A 23219-nucleotide genomic window follows, 5' to 3' on the forward strand; every position below is an offset into this window, starting at 1 on the left:
CAATTCATCCCAAGTAATCAGATGACTCCAGTGTCGGCCGATTACTTGTTCTGTGTCCCCCTGCATCCATTGCAGCGTGTACGGGCTATGAGGTCAGTGGAGTTCAGTCCAGCACTGGAGTCAGCTGATCTGAACTCAGCTGAACTCCAGCCTGCACACGCTGCGATGGATGCAGGGGGACAAGTAAGGTCTAAGCCACACGGCGAGAAACACAGTGCGAGTGGAGTGCGATAAAACATCGCATTCCACTCGGACCAATATTAGCCTGTGTGTCAGCACACATGAGCGATTATTTTCTCCGCCCTAATTGGACCGAGAAAACAATCGCAGCATGCTACAACTGTAATGCAAGACTCTCTCTTTTACCAATTCAAGTTTATGTGGTGAGAGAAAAATCGCACTGCACTTGCGGTACATCGGTGGACTACGGAGGAGAGATGGAGAGAAATCTCTCCCACCACTCCTCAGTGCTGGCCCACCCCTCGAGTGGCGGACCGCCCCCGCAGCTGAGGTCTGCTCGCACAGTCGGACCTCAGTCGCAGGGACACACGCATGACACTCAGCTCTGCTGTGCTGAGCGTGAGCCGAGTGTAATGCGAGGGGATCGCAGTAATCCCCGTGTTGCCTCAGCCTGATCGGCCGACACTTGAGTCAGCTGATCTGAACTCAGCTGAACTCCTGTACACACAGCCCGCACACACATAGCCCGCACACGGTCACATGTGACCGGCAGCAGGCAGCGACTGCTGTTAAGGCTACATTCACATGACCGTTCCGTTTTTGCGGGCCACAAAATACGATCCTTTTTTTTCACGGATGCATCCTAGTGGCATCCGTGTGACATCTGCGTGCCTTCTGGGTTTTTTTTGCGGACCGCAAAAAACGGAAGCAGCAAGAAAGATAAATAGATGAGTAGCTATAGAGATGGATAGATAGATATAGAGACAGAGGGATAGAGGGATGAATGAATGAATAGAGGGCTGGATAGATAGATAGATAGATAGATAGATAAGAAAGACATATATAATGTCCTACCCCCCTGCATATTCTAAGCTGGCACCCTTTTGTGACTGTCATGTGGCACTAAGGTGCTTAGTCTTGTATTTAGCCAAAAAATAAATAAAAAAAAATGACATGCGGTCCCCCTATCTTTTGAAGCCAGCTAGGGTAAAGCAAACGGCTGCAGCCTGCAAACCACAGCTGGCAGCTTCACCTTGGCTGGTAATCCAAAACAGAGGCCCCCCCCACACTGTTATTTTAAATTAACTAAATAATTTAAAACAAAAAACACGGGGTCCCCCGAAATTGGATCACCAGCCAAGGCAAAGCGGACAGCTGTGGTCTGGTATTCTCAGACTAGGGAGGTTCACCATTATTGGACACTCCCCAGCCTAAAAATAGGAGGCTGCAGCCGCCCCAGAAGTAGCGCATCCATTAGATGTGCCAGTCCTGGTGCTTCGCGCCAGCTCATCCCGTTGCCCTGGTGTGGTGGCAAACGGGGTAATATATGGGGTTAATACCAGATGTGTAATGTCACCTGGCATCAAGCCCTGGAGTTCGTGATGTCAGGCGTGTATCAGATACCCGACATCACCAACCCAGGCAGTAATAAAAAAAAAAAAAAATAGACAACAAACATATTTTTATTTGAAAAAACACTCCCCAATACATTTCCTCTTTCACCAATTTATTAGAAAGAAAAACAAATCCAGGTCTGGTGTAATACAAGGGGGTCCCACGATGATCCATACCATAATCAATGTCCCAGTCAATGAAGAACAGAATGTTCCCTATTTGCTGGGAGAGCCGTGCAGTGACCTGAGCTAACATCAATAGGTCAGCCCAGGTCACTGCAGGGCATGACGAGTGCTGCTATCAGGAGGTTAGCGAGGTATATTACCTGCGATGATCGCTGAACTCCTGACAGCAGCGCTGTCACAGAGTTCAATGACCGCCGCCTTCACAAACAAAGTATCGTGAGCGGCCCGTGACGTCACTACTAGTCACAGTCTTGGGTCAACAGCGAGAGGTGATGTGACAAGCGGTGGGCATAGAAGGCAGTGATGACCGCTGACGTCAGGAGGGCAGGACTTCATCACCGTATGTAATGAACTTACTAACCTCCTGACGGTAGTGCTTGTCATCCCCGTGGGGAAACAGGAACTGACCAGGACAAACGGAACGGTCATGTGAATGAGCCCACCTGCAGCCATTGCAGCGTGTGCGGGCTGTGAGATCAGGAGTCAGCTGACTCCAGTGCTGGCCGATAATTTCTGTGTCCCGCTGCAGAAGGATCCAGTAAAATAACGGTTGCATGCGCTGCACATTTAATCCACAGGATCCGGTCATATGCGGTTTGCGGATGATACGGACGACACACAGACTAGGCAAGAGGGAAAAAAGCAATCTCATCACCCCGTCACTTTTTTTTCCCCAATTATTTTTTTCACATGTTGCGCCGGCTAATAATCATAATTTCTGTACACACACACACACACACACACACACACACTCACACTCACACACACTTTCTTCCCCTGGTTGTGTGCAGAGCTGGGAGCTGCTGCTGTCTCTGTGTGATTTCTCTCAGTTCATCCACACAGGGAAGAGGCAGGGAGGAGGCTTTGGGTGGAGAGCTGAGGGGGGTGTTACACACAGTGGGTGTGTTAGAAAAGCTAGACACCGCCCTAGAGCCACAAAGAATTCTGGGACTTGTAGGAACTGAACACAGGAAGTCAGAGGAGAGATTAACCCCATCAGAGCTGGAGCCAGCAATGAGCATGTGCTGCTAGTGCACAATAAAAGGTAATTTTGCTGAAAAAACATAATAGATGTGTTGATGGGCACATATTAGCAAGATTTATCAGAAAAAAAAAAAAAATCAGTTTTGGTAACTGGACAACTTCTTTAAATTCCTTGGCCCAGCGTGCAACTGTGGAATATGGAGGAGAAGAGTCCCCCAATGTTTCCACCAAGTCACTGTGTATGTCTTTGGTAGTCATTTTTTTTCAAGCAGAGGTATTTGATGACAGCTCTGAGCTCGTTTTTTTCCATTTTGATGTTCACTCCTCGGCAGTTCATATTCAAATGAATGTAGCTCCCGGGAAAAGTGATTTTTTTTGTCCTGGACTAGTGGGTACCTAAGAGAGAAGAAAACATTTTATTTTAATTTCTGTGTGCAATAGAAATAACCTTGTACTTGGTCGCCAAGTTTCCAAGCCTCTCAGAGGCAAAATTGAAGGAATGTATGTTCGTCGGACCAGACATTAGAAGACTTATAGCTGATCAAGAGTTTATCAATACCATGACGCATCCTCAAAACAAGGGTGGATTGCATTTAAAGAGGTCGTAGAGAAATTTTTAGGCAATAACAAAGACCCTGACTACAAACAAATCGTCGGACGAATGCTGAAAGCATTTCAAGCTTTAGGTTGCCTGATAAGTTTGAAAGTGCATTTCCTCCATTTCCACCTTGACAACTTTCCTGAAAATTTGGGAGCTGTGAGTGAAGAGCAAGGTGAACGATTCCACCAGGACATTAAAGAGATGGAAAGAAGATACCAGGGAAGATGGAGCATTACAATGATGGCAGACTACTGTTGGACGCTTCAGAGAGACATTACAGATGCTACTCACAAGCGTAAATGTACCAAGAGAAGCCTCACAGGGAAGAAGAATCGATTTTAGTGTGTGTTAGTGAGCTCATTGTAGTTAAAAAAATGATTTTCATGAAACATTTGTAATAAAAAATTAATTTTATGAGTCTATTTTAATTTATTTTAAGGTATTGTCTTATTTAACATAGTTACTTAAATTGTCAGAAAACGTGATGTCCTATAACAAAACGGAGGTCATTTTCGGATTCAGCACACTCAAAAACATAAAGATTACGTGGAATAACCAAAACAGCTCTCGAAAAAAAATTTTTTTGCAGACCTGTGAATTACCTTACCATTCTTTTGCATGCTTTCCTGTACTTCGCTGCTAGCTCCGGTTTTGACTCTTAGCTTGATATCTGACCACTCTTCTGCCTGACGATTTTTGTCCCTGTCCTACCTTCTGGATTGACCCTGCCTGGTTACTTCTCTTCTCAGGACTGCAGTCTTCCATGGGCAGCGATCACCTGGGCCCTGTCGTAATTCCAAATGCCTGTATAGGGGTCAAAGAGTTGTGGGGTCTGGGTTCCTGCTTTGTGGGCGGTTGCCTCTATCCACCTGTTTCACCGATCCTGAGTCTGTGGCTCCAGGCAGGCGTCACACAGTGCCGTTTCCATATCAATTTACATGTGGCTTCTGCGCAATATTTCCCATGACTTGCACATCAAATTTCTATTAAAAAAAGTATAAATGTTCATTAGGCTTAAGCCATACAGTCAGACTGCCACTTCTATTCTTAAAAATGTGCTGACAGATTCCCTTTATGGGGTCATTACTTAAAAAGAATCCGTCAACTGTTTTTGCCACATTATTTGAGAGCAGCATGAGGTAGGGACAGAGATCGTGATTCAAGCAATGTGTCACTTACTGAGCTGCTTGCTGTAGTTTTGATAAGATCACTGCATTATCTACCAGTTCTCAGAATGCTGAGCTCTAAATAATCCCACCCACTGCACTGATTGACAGCTTTCTGTATTTATTGTCTACTGCTGAAAACAATGATTTTATCAAAACTACAGCCAAGTAAGCGAAACATCACTGGAATCAGGATCCCTGGCTCTCAGATAGCTAGCTAACCTGGTGACAGAATCCACTTAAATACTGCATATTATTTGAGCACTTTAATGTTTGTGCTAGCACAATTATGGCAGTATGGTGTTGTTATGTAGTTCAAATTACAAGAAAAACTGTTTGAAATGCCAAATATGGAGAATTTGCGGGCATTGATCGTTGCCTAAAGCGGGCTTTACACGCTGCGACATCGCTAATGCGGAGTCGTTGGTGTCACGGATTTTGCGATGCCGTCGCGTGTGACACCGATAAGCGATTTTGTATCGTTGCAAAAACGTGCAAAATCGCTAATCGGCGACACGGGGGTCCATTCTCAATTATCGTTACTGTAGCAGTAACGAAGTTGTTCCTCGTTCCTGCGGCAGCACACATCGCTGCGTGTGACGCCGCAGCAGCGAGGAAGCTCTCCCTACCTGCCTCCCGGCCGCTATGAGGAAGGAAGGAGGTGGGCGGGATGTTACGTCCCGCTCATCTCCGCCCCTCCGCTGCTATTGGGCGGCGGTTCAGTGACGTTTCAGTGACGTCGCTGTGACGTCGCACGGACCGCCCCCCTTAGAAAGGAGGCGGTTCGCCGGTCACAGCGACGTCGCCGGACAGGTAAGTATGTGTGACGGCTCTGGGCGATGTTGTGCGGCACGGGCAGCGATATGCCCGTGTCGCGCAACAGATGGGGGCGGGTACCCACACTAGCGATATCGGGACCGATATCGCAGTGTGTAAAGTAGCCTTTAATCTCTATTTCATATATTGCCAGCCTTGGTTGTACTGTAGTGAAATATACCCTTCAAAGAGTTTTCAGAGACTTTGATATTGATATCCCAATGACAAACAGTTAATATCAGATCAGGGGGTCCAACTCAATACATGCTCAACATTCAACTGATTGAAGGTGCAAGAGATGCAGTACCTGACACTGTCATTACAAAATGTAATGGACTGTGGTTGGTAAACACTGCAGAAGCACTAAGGGGTACTTTACATGTTGCGACATCGCTAGCATCGGCTAGCGATGCCGAGCGCGATAGTACCCGCCCCCGTCGAACATGCGATATGCGACGTCACTAATCGGCCGGCCAATAGAAGAGGAGGGGTGGAGATGAGCGGGACATAACATCCTGCCCATTTCCTTCCTTCCGCATTGCCGTCGGGACGCAGGTAAGGAGATGTTTGTCGCTCCTGCGGGTTTACACACAGCGATGTGTGCTGCCACAGGAGCAACAAACAATATTGTACCTGCGGTCGACCCGACATTATGAAAATGACCGACGCTACACAGATCACCGATTTTCGATGCTTTTGCGATTGCTTATCGGCGCATCTAGGATTTACACGTTGCGATGTCGTTACCGGCGCCGGATGTGCGTCACTAACGACGTGACCCCGACGATATTTCGGAACTGATGTCACAACGTGTAAAGTACCCCTAAGGTCTCACTGGAGAGCTGGTTTCAGAAGTCGGACCTGCACTTGTCTCATATTGGTGACATCCTAAAGTTAGGTAATCAATGTCCTAGAAAAAACCCTCTAAAGGGGGCTTTACACGCTACGACATCGCGAATGCGAACTCGTTGGGGTCACGGAATTGGTGACGCATATCTGGCTGCATTAGCGATGCCGTTGCGTGTGACACCAACCCAGGTAAGATGTAATACTAGACCGAGCACACAGACACGGGATTTGTGGCTTGAGATAAAAGAACAACCCAGTATTAAATCATATATTTTATCGCCTTAAGGTCACACTATATATACAAGATGAAATTACAGATTGTATGGTCAGAAATTCAGTTATAAGTAAGATATAGGTGCAAGCAGATGTACAAATGAATCAGTTACCAGTTAACTTGTGGTTACGCCTGGTGCTGGCTTGGCACATGGCAGGCGCTGTGGAGCCAATGGTTTCCTTGCTACTCCACACACGTTTACTGGATATGACCTCTCTGAGAAGAATACCTCCCAAATATCCACTTTGGTTTTTAATAACCCATGTTTCTCCCACATACCACCCACCTGGTGACCTATGACAATGCTAGACATGGAATGTGCCTTCAGAGAATTATGAAATGGCAGCATTTCTCATATCTCCATCTCTGAGCATTCCACGCAGAAGATAGTATCATCATGTTTTCTATTATGATTTTATCTATCTATAGCTAGGAAACATGATGGGTCTATTGTCCTCCAGTGGCTTGTTATTAATTATGGGCTGAGATGCACATCCCACAATTAAGGAAAAATACGTGTTATGTGAGTTCCGCTATCCTGAGGCCGAAAATATGCCTGCCATATTTGTGGAAGCCACGCATACCCCAATTTTATACTTTTTACCAGGGTGCCGGTCTGTCTGCCAGGTCCCCTTTAAAGCTTCTCTAAAACTAGCATTCACCCTTCCACTTTCCTAGCTGAATCAATTTTGTCACCAAAATCTTGCGCTGCTCAGGGGCTCACCAAAATCTTGCGCTGCTCAGGGGTTTCTTCCTCACTATAATTACTTTTACCTCTTACCATTTGGTCCAAAATAAAGGTATTGGATTTCTATCCTGAATCTGGTGAACTCTTATATGCAGGTCAAGATGTCTGGAGATGTGTATGATTGGCGGGTGGACTGGCATGTATAGATATGCCATTTTCCTTACAGATACACTGCCGATTTTTGCACGTTTTCCCACCTACAAAGAATGGAGAGGTCTGTAATTTTTATCTTAGGTATAATTCAACTGTGACAAACAGAATCCAAAAATAAAATTCAGATAATCACATTGTATGATTTTTTTAAATCATTAATTCATGTTATTGCATGAAATAGGTATTTGATACAATAGAAAAACAGAACTTAATTTTTGGTACAAAAACCTCTGTTTGCCGTTATAGAGGTCAGACATTTCCTGTAGTTCTTGACAACGTTTGCACACACTGCAGCAGGGAATTTGGCCCACTCCTCTATACAGATATTCTCCAAATCTTTTAGGTTTCGCTAGGCAATGTAGAGTTTCAGCTCCCTGTCAAAGATTTTCTATTGGGTTCTGGTCTGGAGACTTGGTGGTTGGTAAGTGATCAAATACTTATTTTATGCAATAAAATGCAAATTAATTATTTAACCCCTTAATGACCAAGGACGTACTGGTACATCCTTGGTTGCCTCCCTCCGGTTACCCTGGGCTCCGGCGGCGAGCCCGTGGTATTCCCCACACATGTCTACTGATCTAATCATCAGACATGTGTGGTTAACAGGCGCAGGTGATTAGAGATCCACTCACTCTTGTTAACCAGTTAGAACACTCTGTCAAACACTGACAGCGTGATTTAAAGGGCTGCTGCGGGGTTCGCACCATTTCCCACTGCCATCGGTGGCCCCGTGACATGATCATGAAGCACCATTGTGTTGTCATGACCCTGATGCTGCCATGATTCACATCCTGTGAGAGCCAACAGTACCTGGCACTCACAGGAGATGAGCATTTCTGCTCATCAGAGTAATGCTGCTCTGATCATCAGAAATGCACAGGCGATCGGACTATGCAGTGAAAAAGTCCCCTGGCGGGGCTAGTAAAATAAATAAAAAATGTAAAAAAAACTTTTAAAAAATATGAAAAAAAAGTTCAAGTCACCGCCTTTCATCCCATTGAAAATAAAACAGTTAAAAAGATTAAAACAACACATATTTGGTATCCACTCATTTAGAAATGCCCGATCTATCAAAATATAATATCAATTAATCTGGTCAGTATATGGCGTGGTGAGAAAAAAATACCAAACGCCAAAATTAATTTTTTTGGCTCCCACAACATTTCATTAAAATGCAATAACAGGTGATCAAACAGCGCATCTACACAAAAAATGGTAGAATTAAAAAGTTCAGCACAAGACGCAAAAAAATAAGCTATTACTGAGCCCCGGATACCGAAAAGTGAGAACAATACGGGTCTCGGAAAATGGCGACAAGAACACTACTCTTTTTTTGGACAACCCTCTGATTTTTTTTCACCACTTAGATGAAAGTTAAGGTATACATGTTTGGTATCTACGAAATTGTACCAATGTGAGGCATCATACAGATATATCAGTTTTACCATATAGCAAAAGTGGTAAATAAAAGACCCCAAAAACTATTATGCAATTGCACTTGTTTTGCAATTTCACTGCACTTGGATTTTTTGCCCCCATTTTACAGTACATTATATGGTAAAACTAATTGTTTCATTCAAAAGTACAACTTGTCCTGCAAAAATAAGCCCTCATATGGCAATATTGATGGAAGAATAAAAAAGTTATGGCTTTCAGAAGAAGAAGAGGAAAACACTAAAATGAAAAACAGAAAATTGCCCGGAATGCAGAGGTTAAAATCATACAAAGTGATTTTTTTGGATTTTTTTTGTTCTGTCTGTCACAGATGCAGTATTTCTATGATACAAATTGCACACCTCTCCATTCTTTGTTGGTAAGAAAACTTGCAAATCAGCAGTGTATCAAATACTTATTTTCCCAACTGTACCCATCTCAAAGATCCTATCCCAATGTGTAGTAGGTGTAATAATGATACTTAGCAAATACATCCAATTGTAAATGCAGGGCATTGCAGTAGTAGTTCTCCTGATTGCCTTTGTTCCTTACTTCAGTAGTTTAGTTATCCATAGTTACATCCACCAGCAACTAACTGTCACTATATGAGTGCTTGTAACCATGGATACCCAAGCTGCAATGCCTTGAACATAAGGTAAGAGACATATGAAATCAGGAGAACAGTACTATATTTAAAGGGAACCTGTCACTAGATTTGGCCCCTATAAGCTGTGGACACCACCAGTAAGCCCTTATGTACAGTATTCTAGAATCTATATAAATAATTGCCTTATTCTGTCTGTCTGTCTATCTGTCTTGCTCCAAAATTGTGTCACCGTGACAGTGTCGTTACAGTGACAACTGTCGGATTGGCCGCTGGGCTCGGCCTGGCCCCCCCCCACGGATTGGCCGCTCGCCTCGGCCTGGCCCCGCCCCCCGCATGGATTAGCCGCTCGCCCCGGCCCTCCGCACGCATTACCCGCTCCAGCGTACACCGGCTCCCGGTACACATGTGCAGGGAGCCGGCATACGCTGACGCCTCGCCCGCTCGCCCCCGCCACACATTGGCATACTCGGCCCCGCCCCCGGCGGACATAACCTTGCGATGCTGGGATCATGGCGGAGCCGGTGTACGCTGGTAACCATGATACACATCGCGTAACTATAGGAAGCGCTTCCCTTAGTTACCCGATGTGTATCATGGTTACCAGAGTACACCGCCTCCCGATACACATGTGCAGGGAGCCGGCATACGCTGACGCCTCGCCCGCTCAGCCCCGCCCCCGGCGGCCTTAGCATGGGGGATGGAGCACGATGGGGGGTGTGCAGCATGGAGGATGGAGCACGATGGGGGATGTGCAGCATGGAGGATGGAGCACGTTGGGGGGTGCGCAGCATGGGAGATGTAGCACGATGGGGGGTGCGCAGCATGGGGGATGGAGCACGATGGGGGTGTGCAGCATGGAGGATGGAGCACGATGGGGGATGTGCAGCATGGAGGATGGAGCACGTTGGGGGGTGCGCAGCATGGGAGATGTAGCACGATGGGGGGTGCGCAGCATGGGGGATGGAGCACGATGGGGGTGTGCAGCATGGGAGATGGAGCACGATGGGGGGTGCGCAGCATGGGGGATGGAGCACGATGAGGGGTGCGCAGCATGGGGGATGGAGCACGATGCGGGGTGCGCAGCATGGGGGATGGAGCACGATGGGGTGTGCGCAGCATGGAGGATGGAGCACAATGGGGGTGTTCAGCATGGAGGATGGAGCACGATGGGGGGTGTGCAACATGGAGGATGGAGCATGATGGGGGGTGTACAGCATGGGGGATGGAGCACGATGGGGGATGCGCAGCATGGGGGATGGAGCACGATGGGGGCTGCGCAGCATGTCGGATGGAGCACGATGGGTGCGCAGCATGTCGGATGGAGCACGATGGGGGGTGCGCAGCATGGGGGATGGAGTACAATAGGGGGTGCGCAGCATGGGGGATAGAGCACGATGGGGGGTGCGCAGCATGGGGGATGGAGCACAATGGGGGGTGTGCAGCATGGGGGATGGAGCACGATGGGGGGTGCGCAGCATGGGGGATGGAGCACGATGGGGGGTGCGCAGCATGGGGGATGGAACACGATGGGAGGTGCGCAGCATGAGGGATGGAGCACGATGAGGGGTGCGCAGCATGGGGGATGGAACATGATGAGGGGTTCACACCTCCCCTCAAAACACACACACACACCGCCACACGTGCACCGCACAACACACCACACACACACTGGGAACCACAAACACCGCCCTACACAGACACCCACACACACACACACACACAAACCGCGCAACACACACAGCACCACACACAGAACTCTGCAGACACACAGCGCTCCACAAACAACGCAACACACAATGCAACACACAAACAACACCGTTCTCACACACCCCCACGCAGACAACACCCAGAACATTTACAGCGCCCTACACAAACACTTGGCAACTACACACAACAACATCTATATATATAACAAAAGTCATACATTAACTACACAATACGTAAATTCTAGAATACCCGATGCGTTAGAATTGGGCCACCTTCTAGTACTGTATATAAGAGCCCAGGCCGCTCTGTATAACATAAAAAACACTTTTATAATACTCACCTAGGGGCGGTCCGGTCTGATGTGTGTCGCTGGTCTCCAGTCCAGTGCTTCCTCTCTGCAACAATTGCCGTTCTCCTTCTACCCAACCCAGGGTGGATGACGTATCCTACATCATCCACACAGGCCTGCATTGCAATCCTGCGCAGGAGCACTTTGATCTGCCGCGCAGGAGCACTTTGATCTGCCCTGCAGGTCAAAGTATTGTAGTGCACATGCATAGTAGGCCTTTAACCTTTATTCGTGCCTGCGCATTACAGTACTTTGATCTGCCCTAAGCAGGACCGGATTGCCAGCCTATGTGGATGACGTAGGACGTGTCATCCACCCTGGGCTGGGTAGCAGGAGGACGATGATCGCCACAGAGAGGAGGCACTGAACCAGAGAGCAGCAACACCCATTGAACCGGCCCCCCTTAGGTGAGTATAATAAAAGTGTTTTTTTATATTTTTATAGATATTCCTGGCGTCCTTTATGCAGCATTCTGGAATGCTGTATATAAGAGCTCACTGGTGGTGGCCGCAGCTTATAGGGGCCAAACCTAGTGACCAGTTCCCTTTAAAATTGGATGTATTTGCTAATATTAAAATTATTTCACCTACTACATATTGGGATAGGATCCTGGAGATGGGAATACCCCTTTAACTCCACCTAAAGATCTCCAGCTGTGACCGGAAATCACCTGAGTGACTGCACCGTTGATCGCGCTGCTCACTTCAGTCACTCGGGTGATTTGCTGTCACAGGTGGAGGACTCCAGCTGTGGTTGTGGCAAACCTGAGTGACATCACTGCTGATAGCACGACTCACTTCAGTTGCTGCGTGGAGCTCACAGTGAGCAGTCATGTTCTATGGCGCTCGCTGTGAGCGTCAGTTGTAGCAGTGCTGGAAGCATCGTGGAACCTTGTGTGGATAATGTCGGACCTGGAAGGGTGTTTGGGGGTTAATAAAGTGGTGAGAGAGGGTGGGCTTTTTTGTCTTTTATTTCATATAAAGGATTTTTTGGATGTTTTTGTTTTTTTACTTTCACTTACAGATTAGTAATGGGTGGTGTCTCATAGACGCGTGCCATCACCAACCTAGGGCTTGGTGGCAGCTATGGGCTGCCATAAACTCCTTATTACCCCGATTGCCACCGCACCAGGGTAATCGGGAAAAGCCGGGTAAAGTCCCAGGACTGTCGCATGGGGGCTCTCAATAATGTGGGTCTACCCAACCTGAGAATACCAGCCCTCAGCTGTGAGGCTTTATCTTGGCAGGGTATCAGAATTGGGGGGGGACCGCACGTCGTTTTTTAAAACTATTTATTTAATTGTACAATATAGACCCACCCACCGGCGGCTGTGATTGGTTGCATACAAACAGCTGTCACTCAGTGTGGGGGCACGTGTGAGTGCAACCAATCAAAGACGTTGGTGGGTGGGGGAAGCAGTGATTATGTATGAGCCTAATGAGCGGCCCCAACAGAAGCACGAGAGGCCGCGGGAGCAGTGTGACAGCCGCACCGGTGAGCGGTGAGTATGAAACAAAGAGCGAGAGAGAAAGAGGGAGATTTTAACTCCTGCAGTCTATTTTTTCCTGGAACAATGTGGATGACCTTCATTTTTAGTGACAAAACCGCAAGTACACCGGATGCAAAACGCAACAATTTGTTTTTGCATGCATTTTTGATCCACTGCATTGAATTCAATGGGTGACAAAACGTGACAAAAATGCAAAAAGAAGTAACATGCTACTTTTTTTTTGTCAAACATTTTGACAAATATTTGACAAATAAAAAGCAGACTAAAAAACTGCAACGTGGGCATGGAAATTCAGATTTCTCATAGACTTTGCCAGTGAAGCAAAAGCATACAGTTTGTCATTGACACAGTGCAGTTTAAAACGCGACAAAAACGGCAAAAAAATGCAACGAGTGCATGCAGCCTTACTGTGACAGCATAAAGCACTCAATAAGAAACACTCCAACAATTTTTTGCTGTAGCCTAAGCTGGTGTAAATGTACAAGTGCATCTCAATAAATCAGAATATCGTCAAACAGTTAATTTATTTCAGTAATTCAATACAAAAAGGGAAACACATATATTATATATACCGTGTGCAGAATTATTAGGCAAGGTGTATTTTAGAGGATTTTTTTATTATTGATCAACAACTATGTTCTCAATCAACCCAAAAGACTCATAAATATCAAAGCTTAATATTTTTGGAAGTTGGAGTGTTTTTTTTAGATTAGGCTATCTTAGGAGGATATCTGTTTTTACAGGCAACTATTACTGTGCAGAATTATTAGGCAACTTAATAAAAACCAAATATATTCCCATCTCACTTGTTTATTTTCACCAGGTAAACCAATATAACTGCACAAAATTTAGAAATAAACATTTCTGACATGCAAAAACAAAACTCCCCAAAATTTGTGACCAATATAGCCACCTTTCTTTATGATAACACTCAACAGCCTTCCATCCATAGATTCTGTCAGTTGCTTGATCTGTTTACGATCAACATTGCGTGCTGCAGCCACCACAGCCTTCCAGACACTGTTCCGAGAGGTGTATTGTTTTCCCTCCCTGTAGATCTCACATTTTATGAGGGACCACAGGTTCTCATTGGGGTTCAGATCAGGTGAAGAAGGGGGCCATGTCATTATTTTTTCATCTTTTAGATTTTTACTGGCCAGCCACGCTGTGGAGTAGTTGGATGCATGTGATGGAGCATTGTCCTGCATGAAAATCATGTTTTTCTTGAACGATACCAACTTTTTCCTGTACCACTGCTTGAAGAAGTTGTCTTCCAGAAACTGTCAGTAGGTCTGGGAGTTGAGCTTCACTCCATCCTCAACCCGAAAAGGTCCCACAAGTTCATCTTTGATGATACCAGCCCATATCAGTACCCCACCTCCACCTTGTTGGCGTCTGAGTCGGAGTGGAGCTCTCTGCCCTTTACTGATCCAGTCTCTGGCCCATCCATCTGGCCCATCAAGAGTCACTCTCATTTCATCAGTCCATAAAACCTTTGAAAAATCATTCTTAAGACATTTCTTGGCCCAGACTTCACGTTTTATCTTGTGTTTCTTGTTCAAAGGTGGTCATTTTTCAGCCTTCCTTACCTTGGCCATGTCCCTGAGTATGGCACACCTTGTGCTTTTTGATGCTCCAGTAACGTTGAAGCTTTGAAATATGGCCAAACTGGTGGGAAATGGCATCTTGGCAGCTTCACACTTGATTTTCCTCAATTCATGGGCAGTTATTTAGCGCCTTTTTTGTTGCCCAACACGCTTCTTGCGACCCTGTTGGCTATTTTCCATGAAACGCTTGATTGTTCGGTGATCACGCTTCAAAAGTTTTTTCAATTTCAAGACTGCTGCATCCCTCTGCAAGACATCTCACAATTTTGGACTTTTCAGAGCCCGTCAAATCTCTCTTCTGACCCATTTTGCCAAAGGAAAGGAAGTTGCCTAATGATTAAGCACCCCTTATATAGGGTGTTGATGTCATTACACCACACCCCTCCTCATTACAGAGATGCACATCACCTGATTTACTTAATTGGTAGTTGGCTCTCAAGCCTATACAGCTTGGAGTAGGACAACATGAATAAAAAGTATCGTGATCAAAATACTCATTTGCCTAATAATTCTTCACACAGTGTAGAGTCATTAAAAACAGAATGATCTATTTCAAGTGTTTATTTCTGTTAATGTTGATGATTATGGCTTACAGCCAATGAAAACCCAAAAGTCTTTATCTCAGAAAAGTAGAATATTATATAAGACCAACTGAAAAAATGATTTTAATTTAAACTCGGAAATGTTAGCCCAGTGAAAAGTATGTACAGTAAATGTACTCAATACTTGGTCAGGGCTCCTTTTGCATGAATTAGTGTATCAGGGCGGCGTGGCATGGGGGCGATCAGCCTGTGGCACTGCTGAGGTGTTATGGAAGCCCAGTTGGCTTTGATAGCGGTTTTCAGCTTGTCTGCCTTGTTGGGTCTGGTGTCTCTCATTTTCCTCTTGACAATACCTCATAGATTCTCTATGGGGTTTAGGTCCGGCGAATTTGCTGGCCCATCAAGCACAGTGATACTGTGGTTATCAAACCAGGTAGTGGTACTTTTGGCAGTGTGGATGTGGCGCCCCTGAGGCTTCAGGAACCACAGGATACTGCACCTCCATTAGGGTGTAGTACTTATCCTGGGTCCAAGGAAGGTCGGTACCGGTTTCAACTCACACATACAGTACAGACCAAAAGTTTGGACACATCTTCTCATTCAAAGAGTTTTCTTTATTTTCATGACTCTGAAAATTGTAGATTCACATTGAAGGCATCAAAACTGTGAATAACACATATGGAATGAAATAGCAAAAAAAGTGTGAAACAACTGAAAATATGTCTTATATTCTAGGTTCTTCAAAGTAGCCACCTTTTGCTTTGATTACTGCTTTGCACACTCTTGGCATTCTCTTGATGAGCTTCAAGAGGTAGTCACTAGAGATGTTCTTCCAACAGTCTTGAAGGAGTTCCCAGAGATGCTTAGCATGTGTTGGCCCTTTTCCCTTCCCTCTGCGGTCCAGCTCACCCCAAACCATCTCGATTGGGTTCAGGTCTGGTGACTGTGGAGGCCAGGTTATCTGGCGTAGCACCCCATCACTCTCCTTCTTGGTGAAATAGCCCTTACACAGCCTGGAGGTGTGTTTGGGGTCATTGTCCTATTGAAAAATAAATGATGGTCCAACTAAACGCAAACCGGATGGAATAGCATGCTGCTGCAAGATGCTGTGGTATCCATGCTGGTTCAGTATGCCTTCAATTTTGAATAAATCCCCAAAAGTGTCACCGGCAAAGCACCCCCACACCATCACACCTCCTCCTCCATGCTTCACGGTGGGAACCAGGCATGTAGAGTCCATCCATTCACCTTTTCTGCGTCGCACAAAGACACTGTGGTTGGATCCAAAGATCTCAAAATTGGACTCATCAGACCAAAGCACAGATTTCCACTGGTCTAATGTCCATTCCTTGTGTTCTTTAGCCCACACAAGCCTCTTCTGCTTGTTGCCTATCCTTAGCTGTGGTTTCCTAGCAGCTATTTTACCATGAAGGCCTTCTGCACAAAGTCTCCTCTTCAGACGAGAAAGCTGTGGAGAGAAAGCGCATATAGGGTCTTAACCCAGTATGTAGGGGGTGGGAGGAGGGTGAAACTACTCACCAGATATCATTGTGAGAGTCACAACACCTGTAATCGCATGTAGAATTTGATCAAAGGCTGCAGCCACCCAAAAACGGCAGATAACAGAGAGCATGAGAGAGGGGTGTTCAATACTGCGCCAAAAGATCACAGGGACAGATGTTCAGATTAATGTATCTTTATTTTTATCCAGGTCTACGCATTTCAGGAGCCACTGCCCCCTTCCTCAGGATCATCAGGAAAGACAAACATCAAATCCGTCCTGGTGGACACCAGCATACAGATAAATAGACAAGATGACATCATAACACCACCCCTTTTTAATTTAATTTTTCATTTTTTTAAAAAGGGGTGGTGTTATGATGTCATCTTGTCTATTTATCTGTATGCTGGTGTCCACCAGGACAGATTTGATGTTTGTCTTTCCTGACGGTCCTGAGGAAGGGGGCAGTGGCTCCTGAAACGCGTAGACCTGGATGAAAATAAAGATACATTAATCTAAACATCTGTCCCTGTGATCTTTTAGCGTAGTATTGAACACCCCTCTCTCATGCTCAAAGTCTCCTCTTAACAGTTGTTCTAGAGATGTGTCTGTTGCTAGAACTCTGTGTGGTATTGACCTGGTCTCTAATCTGGGCTGCTTTTAACCTGCGATTTCTGAGACTGGTGACTCGGATAAACTTATCCTCCGCAGCAGAGGTGACTCTTGGTCTTCCTTTCCTGGGGCGGTCTTCATATGAGCCAGTTTCTTTGTAGCGTTTGATGGTTTTTGCCACTACACTTGGGGACACTTTCAAAGTTTTCCCAATTTTTCGGACTGACTGACCTTCATTTCTTAAAGTAATGATGGCCACTCTTTTTTAGTAGTGGTGAAGGAGTAAACTGACCGTGTCCGGGTGTGTGGCCCGGGCACTAAGAGCAAGGTTGGCAGACGGTGGTGGCCGTCTGCAGGAGAGGCGAATCAACGCGGAACCGTAGGACCGGGGTCGGGCGGTGGCCCGCCGGTACCGAACCGGGGAGCGAAGTGAAGCCAGCACACAGGCAGGGCCTGCGGACCCCGACCAGGCTTGGAGTCGCCGTTAAGAGGTCAAATCCGTCAGTGACCGGAACCCCAGGGGTTTCCTAACAGCCAAGACCCGATAGAAGGCAACCGTCCAACCAGTAGTAGGAAATACAGCTACCGCCACAGCTAGAGTGCCAAGGGCTAGAGCTTGTGGGCAAAAGGGCTCCTCCGACACATATACAGTTAGGTCCAGAAATATTTGGACAGTGACACAATTTTCGCGAGTTGGGCTCTGCATGCCACCACATTGGATTTGAAATGAAATCTCGACAACAGAATTCAAGTGCAGATTGTAACGTTTAATTTGAAGGTTTGAACAAAAATATCTGATAGAAATTGTAGGAATTGTACACATTTCTTTACAAACACTCCACATTTTAGGAGGTCAAAAGTAATTGGACAAATAAACCAAACCCAAACAAAATATTTTTATTTTCAATATTTTGTTGCGAATCCTTTGGAGGCAATCACTGCCTTAAGTCTGGAACCCATGGACATCACCAAACGCTGGGTTTCCTCCTTCTTAATGCTTTGTCAGGCCTTTACAGCCGCAGCCTTCAGGTCTTGCTTGTTTGTGGGTCTTTCCGTCTTAAGTCTGGATTTGAGCAAGTGAAATGCATGCTCAATTGGGTTAAGATCTGGTGATTGACTTGGCCATTGCAGAAGGTTCCACTTTTTTGCACTCATGAACTCCTGGGTAGCTTTGGCTGTATGCTTGGGGTCATTGTCCATCTGTACTATGAAGCGCCGTCCGATCAACTTTGCGGCATTTGGCTGAATCTGGGCTGAAAGTATATCCCGGTACACTTCAGAATTCATCCGGCTACTCTTGTCTGCTGTTATGTCATCAATAAACACAAGTGACCCAGTGCCATTGAAAGCCATGCATGCCCATGCCATCACGTTGCCTCCACCATGTTTTACAGAGGATGTGGTGTGCCTTGGATCATGTGCCGTTCCCTTTCTTCTCCAAACTTTTTTCTTCCCATCATTCTGGTACAGGTTGATCTTTGTCTCATCTGTCCATAGAATACTTTTCCAGAACTGAGTTGGCTTCATGAAGTGTTTTTCAGCAAACTTAACTCTGGCCTGTCTATTTTTGGAATTGATGAATGGTTTGCATCTAGATGTGAACCCTTTGTATTTACTTTCATGGAGTCTTCTCTTTACTGTTGACTTAGAGACAGATACACCTACTTCACTGAGAGTGTTCTGGACTTCAGTTGATGTTGTGAACGGGTTCTTCTTCACCAAAGAAAGTATGCGGCGATCATCCACCACTGTTGTCATCCGTGGACGCCCAGGCCTTTTTGAGTTCCCAAGCTCACCAGTCAATTCCTTTGTTCTCAGAATGTACCCGACTGTTGATTTTGCTACTCCAAGCATGTCTGCTATCTCTCTGATGGATTTTTTCTTTTTTTTCAGCCTCAGGATGTTCTGCTTCACCACAATTGAGAGTTCCTTAGACCGCATGTTGTCTGGTCACAGCAACAGCTTCCAAATGCAAAACCACACACCTGTAATCAACCCCAGACCTTTTAACTACTTCATTGATTACAGGTTAATGAGGGAGACGCCTTCAGAGTTAATTGCAGCCCTTAGAGTCCCTTGTCCAATTACTTTTGGTCCCTTGAAAAAGAGGAGGCTATGCATTACAGAGCTATGATTCCTAAACCCTTTCTCCGATTTGGATGTGAAAACTCTCATATTGCAGATGGGAGTGTGCACTTTCAGCCCATATTATATATATATAATTGTATTTCTGAACATGTTTTTGTAAACAGCTAAAATAACAAAACTTGTGTCACTGTCCAAATATTTCTGGACCTAACTGTATATATAAGAACCCAGGCCGATCTGTATAACACAAATAAACATTTTATTATATTCCCCTGGTCAGGTCCAATGGGTGTCGCTGTTCTTGGTCCGGCATCTCCTCTCTTCATTAAGTCACAGAAAGAAGTATACTCCTAAAATATAAACTTTATTCATACTAAAGATAAACCTCAGTGGTGGATGATCGCCGCATACTTTCTTTGGTGAAGAAGAACCCGTTCACAACATCAACTATAAGGGACACATCTGGTGATAGGTTCTCTTTAAAAAACACCAGAGAAGTGGAGAGGCATCGTTGAACCAGGTGAGAATGAGTCCTCTCACTCTCCGCCCCTGCATCATTCGATAATTCTTTCACTTAAGAGTATATTCTTGTTTTCAGGTGCTTCACAAAAGAGTGAAGCTCAATTCTTCCCTTTAAGAGCGCTCTTTCAAAGCTGTTTATTTTATCTCCCTAATGTATACTTATGCATGCAGAGTATATCCTGTGATTAGCTAAAAACCTACATACACTGTTGACTAACCCAACATGTTGTGCTATTATCACAGCATCATCAGTGGTCCTACAAACAACAGGATAGAGATACAAGGTGCACATTACAATGAACTTCTAGTGATTAGTAATTAGTACACATGGTGTGTATCAGTGTATATAATGTGCTGTATTTAGAGAAAATATTATATCTAAGGTGTATTCTAAGTGATAATATTGCAGGCTATGGCTTATACACTGATATCTGTAGACATAAAATATCAAGCTGCTGCCCTACTAGTATCATACTATTCACTTACATCTTTCATTATACATTTTGCTTGACAAAAGAGAGCTGCAATTTGTCTTATATCTTTGCTATTTTTCAGTTATGTTTGACTAGATCTATGATGTTGCCTAAGGCAAGGCTGCATGTATAATGCTTGCTTGCAACCGCTAAACTACCAAGTGACTACATGTAAGACAATTGGTGGTCTTTTAATAGTCTTTTTAGAAAGTCTGACCGTACTTCCCTGATGATGATGATCGTTAATAGAATCATTCTCCTCATAGATCATCATTATTATCAGCCGTACATGCACTGCTTATACAGGTGTTGCCAAGAAAGATGATTTTTAAGCAAATTACTTTAGACCCGTTGGCCACACTTCCATGACCACAAAACAATCATTAAAGGCGTTGTCCACTACTAGGACAACCGCTTCTGAATCCAAATAAAGACTATACTCGCCTTGCAAACCCGTTCCAGCAGTGTCTGGAATCGCAGGAAACGTGGAATCAGAAGGAGTTGTTCTAGTATTGGACAACCCCTTTAAAGGGAATCTGTCAGCAAGTTTTTTGCTGATAGCATTATATAGGGCAATAAAGCCTGATTCAATCTGTGCACATAGTATATACCATATTTTTCGGATTATAACACGCACTTTTCCTACCAAAAATTGGGAGGAAAATGAGGGGTACGTCTTAAAATCCGAATATAGCTTTACTTGGGGGGCCTGTCTGTGCGGCGATCTGGTGCGTTCCGGCAGCCGAGTGCCTGTGGCTGCGTGCGGGCGGCAGCCGGGTGCCTGTGTGCTCCCTGTACCTGCGTGCGGCAGCCGGGTCCCTGTTCCTGCGTGCGGGCGGCAGCCGGGTCCTTGTTCCTGCATGCGGGCGGCAGCAGGGTCCCTGTTCCTGCGTGCGGGCGGCAGCCGGGTCCCTGTTCCTGCGTGCGGGCGGCAGCCGGGTCCCTGTACCTGCGTGCGAGCGGCAGCCATGTGCTGCATGCGGGCGGCAGCCGGGTGCCTGTTGCTGCCGGCTGCCTCTCTGTGCGGGTGAGCGGCTGTGCGGCAGGTTTCACAGTGCGTCCGTGGTCCCAGTTTCAAATGATGGTGCCGGGAGACAGCGTGTGCGCAGATGGAGCTCTTGGACGAGAGCTCCATCTGCGCAGGTGCCGCTCCGGGAGTCAGCGCATGCGCAGATGGAGCCCTTGGATAAGAGCTCCATCTGTGCATGCGCTGCTCCGGGCGCCATCATTTGAACTGGGACCGCGGACACGCTGGGACACTCACTGCACCGATCTGCTGCACCACTCACCCGCTGCCGCTGCCACTACTGACCCGCCGCGCCTGCCACCACAGACGCTGCCGTGCCTGCCGCCACTGACCCGCCGCAGCTGCAGCCACTGTCCCGCCGCACCTGCCGCCACTGACCCAGCGCACCTGCCTTCACGGACGTTGCCGCACCTGCCGCCACTGACCCGCCGCGTGTGCTAGCAAAACCTCTGCCTCCTGTGACCCGCTTTACCACCAATGCTGCTCCCCTCCGGTAAGACAAAACTAAGACAACACTGGAGTATAAGACGGACCCCATTTTTATTTTTTTTTTACCTTTTTTATCTCTAAATTTGGGGTGCGTCTTAAAATCCAGTGCGTCTTATACAGTGCCTACAAGTAGTATTCAACCCCCTGCAGATTTAGCAGGTTTGATAAGATGCAAATAAGTTAGAGCCTGCAAACTTCAAACAAGAGCAGGATTTATTAACAGATGCATAAATCTTACAAACCAACAAGTTATGTTGCTCAGTTAAATTTTAATAAATTTTCAACATAACAGTGTGGGTCAATTATTATTCAACCCCTATGTTTAATATTTTGTGGAATAACCCTTGTTTGCAATTACAGCTAATAATCGTCTTTTATAAGACCTGATCAGGCCGGCACAGGTCTCTGGAGTTATCTTGGCCCACTCCTCCATGCAGATCTTCTCCAAGTTATCTAGGTTCTTTGGGTGTCTCATGTGGACTTTAATCTTGAGCTCCTTCCACAAGTTTTCAATTGGGTTAAGGTCAGGAGACTGACTAGGCCACTGCAACACCTTGATTTTTTCCCTCTTGAACCAGGCATTGGTTTTCTTGGCTGTGTGCTTTGGGTCGTTGTCTTGTTGGAAGATGAAATGACGACCCATCTTAAGATCCTTGATGGAGGAGCGGAGGTTCTTGGCCAAAATCTCCAGGTAGGCCGTGCTATCCATCTTCCCATGGATGCTGAGCAGATGGCCAGGCCCCTTGGCTGAGAAACAGCCCCACAGCATGATGCTGCCACCACCATGCTTGACTGTAGGGATGGTATTCTTGGGGTCGTATGCAGTGCCATCCAGTCTCCAAACGTCACGTGTGTGGTTGGCACCAAAGATCTCGATCTTGGTCTCATGAGACCATAGAACCTTGAACCAGTCTGACTCAGAGTCCTCCAAGTGATCATGAGCAAACTGTAGACGAGCCTTGACATGACGCTTTGAAAGTAAAGGTACCTTACGGGCTCGTCTGGAACGGAGACCATTGCGGTGGAGTACGTTACTTATGGTATTGACTGAAACCAATGTCCCCACTGCGATGAGATCTTCCCGGAGCTCCTTCCTTGTTGTCCTTGGGTTAGCCTTGACTCTTCGGACAAGCCTGGCCTCGGCACAGGTGGAAACTTTCAAAGGCTGTCCAGGCCATGGAAGGCTAACAGTAGTTCCATAAGCCTTCCACTTCTGGATGATGCTCCCAACAGTGGAGACAGGTAGGCCCAACTCCTTGGAAAGGGTTTTGTACCCCTTGCCAGCCTTGTGAGCCTCCACGATCTTGTCTCTGATGGCTTTGGAATGTTGCTTTGTCTTTCCCATGTTGACCAAGTATGAGTGCTGTTCACAAGTTTGGGGAGGGTCTTAATTAGTCAGA

Source organism: Anomaloglossus baeobatrachus, chromosome 1 (assembly GCF_048569485.1).
Source record: "Anomaloglossus baeobatrachus isolate aAnoBae1 chromosome 1, aAnoBae1.hap1, whole genome shotgun sequence".
NCBI lineage: Eukaryota > Metazoa > Chordata > Amphibia > Anura > Aromobatidae > Anomaloglossus > Anomaloglossus baeobatrachus.